Genomic DNA, 10398 nt, shown 5'->3' with positions numbered 1-10398 from the left:
TCTTTCTCTCTCTCTGTCTCTCTCCCCATCTTCCTCTCGTTCCCTCTTTCTCTCTCTCTGTCTCTCTCCCCATCTTCCTCTCGTTCCCTCTTTCTCTCTCTCTGTCTCTCTCCCCATCTTCCTCTCGTTCCCTCTTTCTCTCTCTCTGTCTCTCTCCCCATCTTCCTCTCGTTCCCTCTTTCTCTCTCTCTGTCTCTCTCCCCATCTTCCTCTCGTTCCCTCTTTCTCTCTCTCTGTCTCTTTTCCCATCGCTTACTTTTTGACTCTCTCTTTCGCCATCTTTCTCTCTCTCTCCACCGCTCTCTCATATCTTTTCCTTTTTAGGGCTCGGACTCCTCCCCAGTCAAACTGGGAGGAGTTTCGAGAACTAATGTTAAAGGAGAAAAAAAAGAAGTATCTCCTAGGGCCTTGGTGAGAGGAATTCCACACATTCCTTAGCGTTTTCATCTGGTCAGTGATTCGTCTTCCCTGTGCTGTGTATGTAGTAGCCTTGAAGTGATAGGCTGTAAGTAATTTACGCGTGCCCGATGTGGCATTTTGTGTGCGAGAACGAGCATGGCAGAGTGATTAATCTTAATTACGAGCTGTCAGAGTGCCCGTGTAATGCAAGCCAGATGGTGCGAGCGCGTACACCATTGCATGCAACAGAACAGTGACACGGTAAGCTCGCAGATGTCCTCCCTCTCTCCTCAGCGCCCCTCCCACCCCCTCTGAGTCGGGAAGCATGGCCTGTGTGTACTGGGTGTACGCAGGGGCGACGAGGGACCCCCCCCCCCACGTCCTCCTTTTCAAATTCCTTTCTAGCTGAGCGGAGCCTGCGACTGCGGACTGCGAGCATGAGCTGCTCCTCCCGGCCCCAGCCCCTCCTCTCCTGTGAACTCTGTAGTCTGCAGATTGCACCGGCGGCCGTCCCCAGCAACTTTAAAGGTGAGTGTTGTGTCCTCATGAAACGTAACTAGTGCTCTGTAAAGCGCTCTGATACCCGATTCGGGTCAAGTTAGCGCTATTTAAAACTCGGCAAAAAAAAAACTGACGTCAGTGATTTCTTGTAGAGAAGCGAAGACTTCACACGAAAACCTACAAGCCACTGCAGAACTCCAGTCCTGGTGGAGAAACTCTGCACCCTCCTCCCCACAACAGACACACCCGGTCTTCCTTCAGCCCCAGTCTATGTATTAGGGAGTCCAATATACACTGAGTGTGGCCGTAGTAGATTAGACGCCACTGACTGCTTGGGCGGGAGCACATCCGTTTGTGGACAGCAATGGGCCAATATTTCATCTGTCAAGGGACCTAAACCTGCCCCCACGCTGATGCTGCGGAGTTACCTCTAAATGCATTTTGGGTTTTGCCGCCTTGTATAATAGGGTAATACAGTTTCTGTAGAATGCGTTGTTTACAGCAATTTTTAAAGGTTCCTGTGAGGTTCGGTGTCAGTTGTGTGCTCGCCGTGTGGAGCGAGTGAAGTGAGCACGCCCAACTCCTATATTTCGAGGGGCCGAATGAAATCCATTGCAGCGCTATCTCTACCTCTATTATTCCCCGAACTCGTGCCAACCGAGAGTGTCGTACCTCTTGGGGTTCCATTACAGCGCAGCAAGAATCTACTAAATGCAGTATTCTCTAATGACTCGAGGCGTGCATTCCTCCCCGGGGCCAAGGTAATTAATTTTATAGAACCTTGTTACGCTGTAACGCTTTAATAACATGCCGGTAGTTTCATGCATTTGGGGCGCCCTGGGCAAATGTATTTATGGGGTCCTTGTGCGGAAAGTTGGAGTTCTGATAGTTTCAAGATTTATCAAGTTCTTTGCAGAAACAGAAGTGTGAAATCGAGCCGGAGGGAAGTGTGCAGGCCCACCCAGTTGGAAAATATTTCTTGACAACAGGAATTTTTATTGCATTTATATTCTAATGAGAAACAGATTTTTACCTTGTAATGTGACAGAGGTAGCTGCACTTTTCTGAGAGGAATAGAATTCGGGCCTTGTTCACATTGAAAACGGAATAAATCCCTTCTGCCTGGAACAAAGTAAACGTTTCAGAGCGATATTTGTCTTTTATTAATAAGCGCTGGTGGGCAGATAGTTATCCAGGCCCTGTGTGTTTCATCATTTGCGCTTCATTCACAGATTAATGATCGGAGTGGGCATTTCAGCTGCATTTGAATTCCATTTGATTATGTACATATAATGTGCATTTAGGCGACTTTTAACAAATCTCTGTTGGTAGGTTCATTTGCTAATTGTGTCGCTTGTGTGCCTTTTGGTTTGTATGTCTTGCACTTATTTTGTGCTCTTTGGAGTTTATTTAATTTACTTGTATATCTGTTAACTAGTTTCTGTCTCCTCTTTGGTATTATGTAGTACGTTTGAGTTTTTGGTGCATGGGTGTTGTCATTTGGGTAGATGTGTACAGTTTCGTTTGTACGTATAGCATTTATTGTGTTTGCTGATTATCTTTATATTACAGACGGTACATGTGTGTATGTTTGTGCCAGTTGTCCTTTATACCATTTAATATGTATGTGACATTTAGCGTGTTGGAGTGTGTGACGATTTCTTTATTGGGCCTGCCGTTAGTTTTTAATTTTATGTCCACGCTCTGCTTGCTGCTGAGTGTGTGTGTGTGTATGTTTGTGCCAGTTGTCCTTTATACCATTTAATATGTATGTGACATTTAGCGTGTTGGAGTGTGTGACGATTTCTTTATTGGGCCTGCCGTTAGTTTTTAATTTTATGTCCACGCTCTGCTTGCTGCTGAGTGTGTGTGTGGTATTTCGAGTTGAGTAGTGAGTAGTGAGTAGTGAGTAGTGAGTAGTGAGTAGTGAGTAGTGAGTAGTGAGTAGGGCGTGGAGTAGTGAGTAGAGTAGTGAGTAGTGAGTGCAGAGTAGTGAGTGCAGAGTAGTGAGTGCAGAGTAGTGAGTGCAGAGTAGTGAGTAGTGAGTGCAGAGTAGTGAGTGCAGAGTAGTGAGTGCAGAGTAGTGAGTGCAGAGTAGTGAGTGCAGAGTAGTGAGTGCAGAGTAGTGAGTGCAGAGTAGTGAGTGCAGAGTAGTGAGTGCAGAGTAGTGAGTGCAGAGTAGTGAGTGCAGAGTAGTGAGTGCAGAGTAGTGAGTGCAGAGTAGTGAGTGCAGAGTAGTGAGTGCAGAGTAGTGAGTGCAGAGTAGTGAGTGCAGAGTAGTGAGTGCAGAGTAGTGAGTGCAGAGTAGTGAGTGCAGAGTAGTGAGTGCAGAGTAGTGAGTAGTGAGTAGTGAGTGCAGAGTAGTGAGTAGTGAGTAGTGAGTGCAGAGTAGTGAGTGCAGAGTAGTGAGTAGAGTAGTGAGTAGAGTAGTGAGTAGTGAGTAGTGAGTAGTGAGTAGAGTAGTGAGTAGTGAGTAGTGAGTGCAGAGTAGTGAGTAGTGAGTAGTGAGTGCAGAGTAGTGAGTAGTGAGTGCAGAGTAGTGAGTAGTGAGTAGTGAGTAGAGTAGTGAGTAGTGAGTAGTGAGTAGTGAGTAGAGTAGTGAGTAGTGAGTAGTGAGTGCAGAGTAGTGAGTAGAGTAGTGAATAGTGAGTAGTGAGTAGAGTAGTGAGTAGTGAGTAGAGTAGTGAGTAGTGAGTAGTGAGTGCAGAGTAGTGAGTAGAGTAGTGAGTAGTGAGTAGTGAGTAGTGAGTAGAGTAGTGAGTAGTGAGTAGAGTAGTGAGTAGTGAGTAGTGAGTGCAGAGTAGTGAGTAGTGAGTAGTGAGTGCAGAGTAGTGAGTAGTGAGTGCAGAGTAGTGAGTAGTGAGTAGTGAGTAGTGAGTAGAGTAGTGAGTAGTGAGTAGTGAGTAGTGAGTAGAGTAGTGAGTAGTGAGTAGTGAGTAGTGAGTAGTGAGTAGTGAGTAGTGAGTAGTGAGTAGTGAGTAGTGAGTAGTGAGTGCAGAGTAGTGAGTAGTGAGTGCAGAGTAGTGAGTAGTGAGTAGTGAGTAGTGAGTAGTGAGTAGTGAGTAGTGAGTAGAGTAGTGAGTAGTGAGTAGTGAGTAGTGAGTAGTGAGTAGTGAGTGCAGAGTAGTGAGTGCAGAGTAGTGAGTAGTGAGTAGTGAGTAGTGAGTAGTGAGTAGTGAGTAGTGAGTAGTGAGTAGTGAGTAGTGAGTAGTGAGTAGTGAGTAGTGAGTAGTGAGTAGTGAGTAGTGAGTAGTGAGTAGTGAGTAGTGAGTAGTGAGTAGTGAGTAGTGAGTAGTGAGTAGTGAGTAGAGTAGTGAGTAGAGTAGTGAGTAGAGTAGTGAGTAGTGAGTAGTGAGTAGTGAGTAGTGAGTAGTGAGTAGTGAGTAGTGAGTAGTGAGTAGTGAGTAGTGAGTAGTGAGTAGTGAGTAGTGAGTAGTGAGTAGTGAGTAGTGAGTAGTGAGTAGTGAGTAGTGAGTAGTGAGTAGTGAGTAGTGAGTAGAGGTGAGTAGAGTAGTGAGTAGGACATCACAGGCAGCAGCTGTGCAAGCTTCTTACACTCACAAGGAGACCACAGGCAGCTGAGGTGCAATCTTCTCACACTCACAAGAAGGACATCACAGGCAGCAGCAGTGCAAGCTTCTCACACTCACAAGAAGGACATCACAGGCAGCACCAGTGCAAAGTTCTTACACTCACAAGGAGACATGCCAGCAGAGGTGCAAGCTTCTCACACTCAGAAGAAGGACATCACAGGCAGTAACGGTGCAATATTCTCACACTCACAAGGAGATCACTGGCAGTACACACCACATGAACACACTCCACAACACATAGCAACAATACATTGGCATTTATAATGCCATTAGCTCAAACTCAAATAAATCCGAGCCCGATTGCATTTCTAATGCTTGTCTGTTTTATGTCTCTGTTTCTCCCAGTGCAGTGTAAGAAGTCCCAATGAGTAAAGAATATGAGTTGTATCCTTCATGCAAAGGGGCAGAGAAGGACCACCTCTTCTAAACACAAGGTAGCCACTTGCACCCCTGTGGCTAGCTGAACATACACACTGCGGACCAGCCAGTGAAGGCCTTGTGTACAACCAAGGGTATTTGACAATGCACACACCATAGATTATAGGAAGAGAACATATGCACGAAGGAAGGATACAGTGCCACATCTTCTCATTTTCAAAAAATTCTCTGTTGTTGGAAAATTTTGTTTGATTGGTCAACACAATGGGGTTTGTCTAAAGAGCATGAAATCACAGAGTAAAAAACGTATATAGTCAACATATGCACATGGTTTTGAAATTCTGGATTATCATAATAAGAGGAAGAGCAGGGTCTGATCACCCATCAAAGGAATAATTCAGTGATTTTTCAGTGAGACAGATTTCAGAGAGGTGCCACTGGTTTACCCATTGTAACACAGGCACATAGCGATAGGCCTTTTGCAGCAAAAAGTGTGTAAAGCATTTCAAGCAGCACCAAACAACACTGAAACCAAGAAATCACACAATAAAACTGCGGAAACCAGATGCATAAATACACCAAGCATTTGCAATGCAATAGGACTCGCATTTACATGAGTTTGAGCTATTGACATTGCAAATAACCATGCCTTTTTATTTTTGTTTTTGTTTGTAAAACATAAATAAAAGGCTTTGTCATTTACAATGCCACTCGCTTAAACTCTCGTAAATGCGAGACCTATTGCATTGCAAATGCCTATTTAATCTCGGTATTGCCATTATTTCTTTCATCAACCTTTAATATAAACTAGTAGACTCTATCAGCCAAATCTTGCTGTTCCTCATTTATGCCACAATTTACTTTCAATGAACTATTAGAGCTCTTACAAACGTTCATAAGGTGTCCTTTGTAGGTCTCGGCCTGCGTAAGCTGCGCTTGCGCAGTCCCGCTGGCGAGATTATACGTTTTCTGGTACGGAGGTAAACGAGCTAGCTCTTCTCCATTGGCTGGCTTCCTAAACAGCGGCCAGCCATTTGAGAAGAGCTTTGTCTGTCACTTTAAGCCCGTCCGTTTCGGATTGAGGGGCGTGTTTTTTCCTGTCCTTTCTCTCCGTGACATCATCGGTGTAAAATACGCCCCCCAGTCTGTAAAGGACGGGCCTAAACAGAAACGGCAGCCTATCATTCTAAACCGTCGCCGCCTCCTCTGTCGTTTTCAGGAGCTGCTTGTTTGGTCGGTGAAGCCGTTGCCGCACTGGAACGTCCATTCCGAACCGAAAACAAGATCCAAACTGCGGCTGCGGTAGTCCGGAAGAGCAGGATTGCGGTAAGGAGACAAGGGGGGGCGGTTAATACAGTCCGCCGAGGAGGCCGCGTCCCAAGCCGGGCGCTCGGTCATGAGGTTTCTTGACCCGAGGTACTGGGCAGCGCCGACGGTATTCAAGCGAGACCGGGGCTCGCTTTGCGGCCTAAGTTGACCGAACGAAGGGTATAGCGTATACAGGAAAACGGGTTCTTCTACTTTAGTTGCAACCAAGTGCAGACGCCGTAGGGGGTGTGGTGTTTTAAAAATCGGAGCCTGTGTGCGGGCCTTGGAGGAGCTAGACCGGCGGGCCTCGGAGCACGCTCATACCTTTCACACCCGAAGTGAAACATTGGATCCCTACCGGTTCACCAGGAGCCCTGCCTCCCTAGAGATTTCACCTGCCTTATTTACAAGTAAGAGGCGTGGGTATAGCGATGGTGCCCGTTTACCATGGCAGTATGTGTGCCATCTTAGAAAGGGATACGAACAGGACTAGATATTGTCCAGGCAAAACCACAAGTTGGAAGGGTCGTGTATAGCATGGCCCTGTTGAGATGAGAAGTTGTCCGGAAACATGGTTGGGACCGGAACTGAGGGAGGTTCAGGTAAGACGTGAGGAGGAAATAAAGATGGCACTGAGTGATCTACAACTGAAAGGATCTTAGATGTACATTAATAGAAACGGACGGTAATTTCACAGCCCTGATTTGGACAAGATCAGAGTTGAAAGTGAGAACTTTTAGAGCTGTGCCTTGAGTTGTGTAAACACTAGAAGGTCGTGGTGTTTGGTACAACAGGAGTTTGATACATATCACTACTTTATTTTGTCCAAGGCGTTGGGTAGTGCTTGTTGTTTTAGTACTAATTAAGACCATAGGATTGCGAACAGACGTAGCAGTCGTAGCATATTTAAAAAGTGCCAAGGTTACTAGGAATGTATTGTGCGCAGGATTCCGGGGCGCTTCAGCCTCTTTGGTCCTCTAACTGGATAAGGCAGCTCTTGAGGTCAAGGGATTTGGCTGTAGTAAGATAGTGAGAGTGCTCTTTTCGATTATTCAATGTTTGAAGGATCAGGAGGACATTGTTGCTAGGGATGGTGTCCGACAGAGCCCGGGTTTGCAAAGGAGCTCCTATTTCGAAATGTTTTGTAAGAGGAGATTAAGAGCTTGGGGGTCTGGCTGGAACAAGATCTTTCCTTCAGGACCCAAGCCAAAAAAACGGCAGGAGTGTGTTTCGCCCTGCTACGTGCAGCTCGTAAAATCTTTCCGCTTCTCCCCTTTTCATCGAGGAAGCTGCTGATTCAGGGGCTTATAACATCTCGCCTTGACTACAGTAATGGCCTTTTTCTGGGTGCCCCTGAGTCCACCTTTAATAAATTACAGCAGGTCCAAAACGCGGCGGCCAGATTGCTCATGGGCATTCCCAGAACTGAATCAGCTAGACCCGCCCTTAAGGCGTTGCACTGGTTACCAGTGCGTGAAAGAGTAAAATTCAAGGCACTTTGCATAGCCCACAAAATTCTTCAGGGTACAGGACCACCTATTCTAAGAAATCTAGCAGTGCCTTACAAAGCGAATAGAACGCTGAGATCCGACCAGAAACATCTCCTCCTTGTCCCCAGAGTAAAGAGATCACGTACGGGCGGGAGAAGATTCTCGGTGAACACAGCTACACTTTGGAACTCTTTACCTTTAAAACTTCGCGCCGAGACCGGTACTTTGCGCTTTCGCAAAGGTCTGAAAACTTTTCTGTTTCCTGCGTGATTTGTCCTGACTAACTGACTGTTTTATCTGTTGAAGCTCTGTTCAAGCGCCGGGATGCCCAAGGATAACTGTGCGCTATATAAAATTTTAATAATAATAATAATAATTTTGTGTATGTGAAGTATGGCGGAGACGGCCGTAGGTTGTCTTGAAGGTCCTGATCACTGAATTAGTATTCTATTTACTGTTGCGATACCTTGCAGTCTTGGTACATGTAGAGAGAAGTATGTTTCTCAACAGAATTTTAATATTTGTTGTACACTCATCTCCATAGTTGAGACCAATAAAGCAGCTCTACTAAAGCATTTCGTATAGTAATAAAACTTTGCTCTAAGATGTGGTTCCATAAAACGTATAAAAATACTGACATTTTAAACCGAGGACCGGCTTAAGTGGTTTACATTGCTTGAGAATATGCATTTATGTGTATTTTAAACATTTCTTCCCATACAGAGGGGAAAAGGGTTTGTTACCTCCTGTTTCTTAGTGGCATTTATTCTTTGATTGGTGCTGTCCAGCAAAGAGCTTGTTGCATTTAATTATATAATGCAGGGATGTGACAGTCAGCATGTACCCATACAAGCCTTACCATATATCTCCCCAGCTACTTGTGAAGGCATTACTGAAATAAGTAAGCTTACTTCCATCAGCCTACTTCGATCTAGGTCTGTAGACCCCAAGCACGGCAAAATGCGAGCAGCGCTCTTAAAATATATATTTCGTTAACTTAAGTGAAAGTTAGAACCGTCAATTACTTACTATTGGTTGCCTTCATCTTTCCTTTATCGTTCGTTGGCACGTGACAGTTTCTTTGTGTGTTTTGTTTGTCACTTCGATGGAGCATGGACCAATAACTGATTAACTGCATGGTTAGTGTTCTCCGCTGCTCGTATTCAGGTACTTTTTCTCCCTTAGTTTCCTCTTCGTTGTTGCTGGCACTAGGCTAGTTCCCATCTTTTTGCGCACACACACCCTCCTTTATATTGTTATTTGCCCACCCCACTTTGCTTCCGAAGGATTGGCCGCTCCGCGCATGGGCTGAACAGCTCCCTCCTGGCCGAGCAGAGCGGGGGTGAGTGAGGCGGGCAATCCGGGGGGCCAGAGCAGGGGCGGCCGGGGCTAGAGCAGGGGAGGCGGCGGCGCTGCATGCGCCAGCGCCTGGAGCAGAGGCCGGCACTGATTGCCCCTGAAGGCCCACTCCATTCCTCTGACACTGTAGACCTCGGACGGCAGGGGAGGGAGTGCTACAGGTGTCTCTGGGTCAATGTTGATGTGCTCGTGGCACATTCTTCTACTCTTACCCTCCTCCGGTAAAGAGACATTCCTTGCACCTCCTCTCGAGGCTTGGGGGATGGCCGTGCCATCCTGGAAGTGGCTCCAACTGCACCCTGTTTCTCCAAGGACAGATCCACGTTATATCAATCTGTGTGTTGTGACTTTGCCCCTAATGTGCACCTGCTAATCGTTTAAATCTATGCAATGGATGGAGTCAGTGGGTGGAAGGAGTTCAGTGGTGGTTGGGTGGATGGAGTCAGTGGACATATGAGTTGGTGTGTGGATGGAGTCAGTGGATGTGTACGTTAGTGGGTAAATGGAGTTTATTGGTGGTTGGGTGGATGGAGTCAGTGGATGCATGAGTCGGTGGGTGGATGGAGTTAAGTGGTGGTTGTGCTCGTTTTTCTTGCCTCTGTTCCCTGGTTGTACTCATTTTTCTTGCCTCTGCTCCCTGGTTGTGCTCGCTTTTCTTGCCTCTGCCCCCCTCATTGTGCATGTGAAAGAATATAATCATGTAAAACAGTTGATTGGTCTTAGCTGGAGACAGTTCTGACAATACAAAGTGCATGTACGTCAATGCGAGACACAAAACAAATAACAAAACTATGTGTAGAAGATCAGCACTTCACTTCAATTACTTTAGAGCTAGTGTGTGTGTGTATGTGGCTGTGTGTGTGTGTGTGTGGGTGCAAATGCAATAGGTCTCGCATTTGCGAGAGATTAAGCTATTACTCTGTACTACACTCTAATGCTTACCTATTGCCATTGTAAATGACAACACCATATATTTATCGGTTTAAAAAAAAAACAATAAATGAGACAAGCATTGGAAATGCAATAGGTCTCGCAATAGGAAAGTTAGAGCTATTGGTGTTATAAATATATATTTTTTTATTTATGTGTTTTTTTAAATAGCTAAATTAATATATTTTTTTTTTACTAAGCCAATAGTTTTTACTTTTGTAAATGTGACACCTTTAGCATTTGTAATGCAACATGTTTTGTATTTACGTGACTTGTATGTATTGATATAAATAAAAGACAGTGGCTTTTAATTTTTTTTAATAATCAATATGTAAATAAAATGCATTTTATTTTATATTGCTAATAGCTTAAACTTTATTGAATATATTTAGTGAAGATTATGTTTTGTGTATTTAATTGTGACGAAAATTGAAGAACAG

The 10398-nt window shown here is 45.1% G+C and overlaps 1 protein-coding gene across 3 annotated transcripts in view; it reads left to right on the top strand.

Annotated features, from left to right (window-relative positions):
* Positions 1-10398, top strand: part of LIG1 (DNA ligase 1) — a 452209-nt gene that overhangs the window by 8816 nt on the left and 432995 nt on the right. The window contains exon 2 of one of the 3 annotated variants that reach the window (XM_078654822.1): positions 6091-6197. The exons of the other annotated variants lie outside the window; for them this stretch is intronic. The gene's annotated coding sequence lies outside the window, so the exon portion shown is untranslated. The remainder of the gene's footprint in view (positions 1-6090; positions 6198-10398) is intronic. 3 annotated transcript variants of the gene reach the window in all.

This window comes from Lissotriton helveticus, chromosome 7 (assembly GCF_964261635.1).
Source record: "Lissotriton helveticus chromosome 7, aLisHel1.1, whole genome shotgun sequence".
Classification (NCBI taxonomy): Eukaryota; Metazoa; Chordata; class Amphibia; order Caudata; family Salamandridae; genus Lissotriton; species Lissotriton helveticus.
Note: the sequence above shows the minus strand (reverse complement) of the source record. Positions and strands in the feature narration are given on the sequence as shown.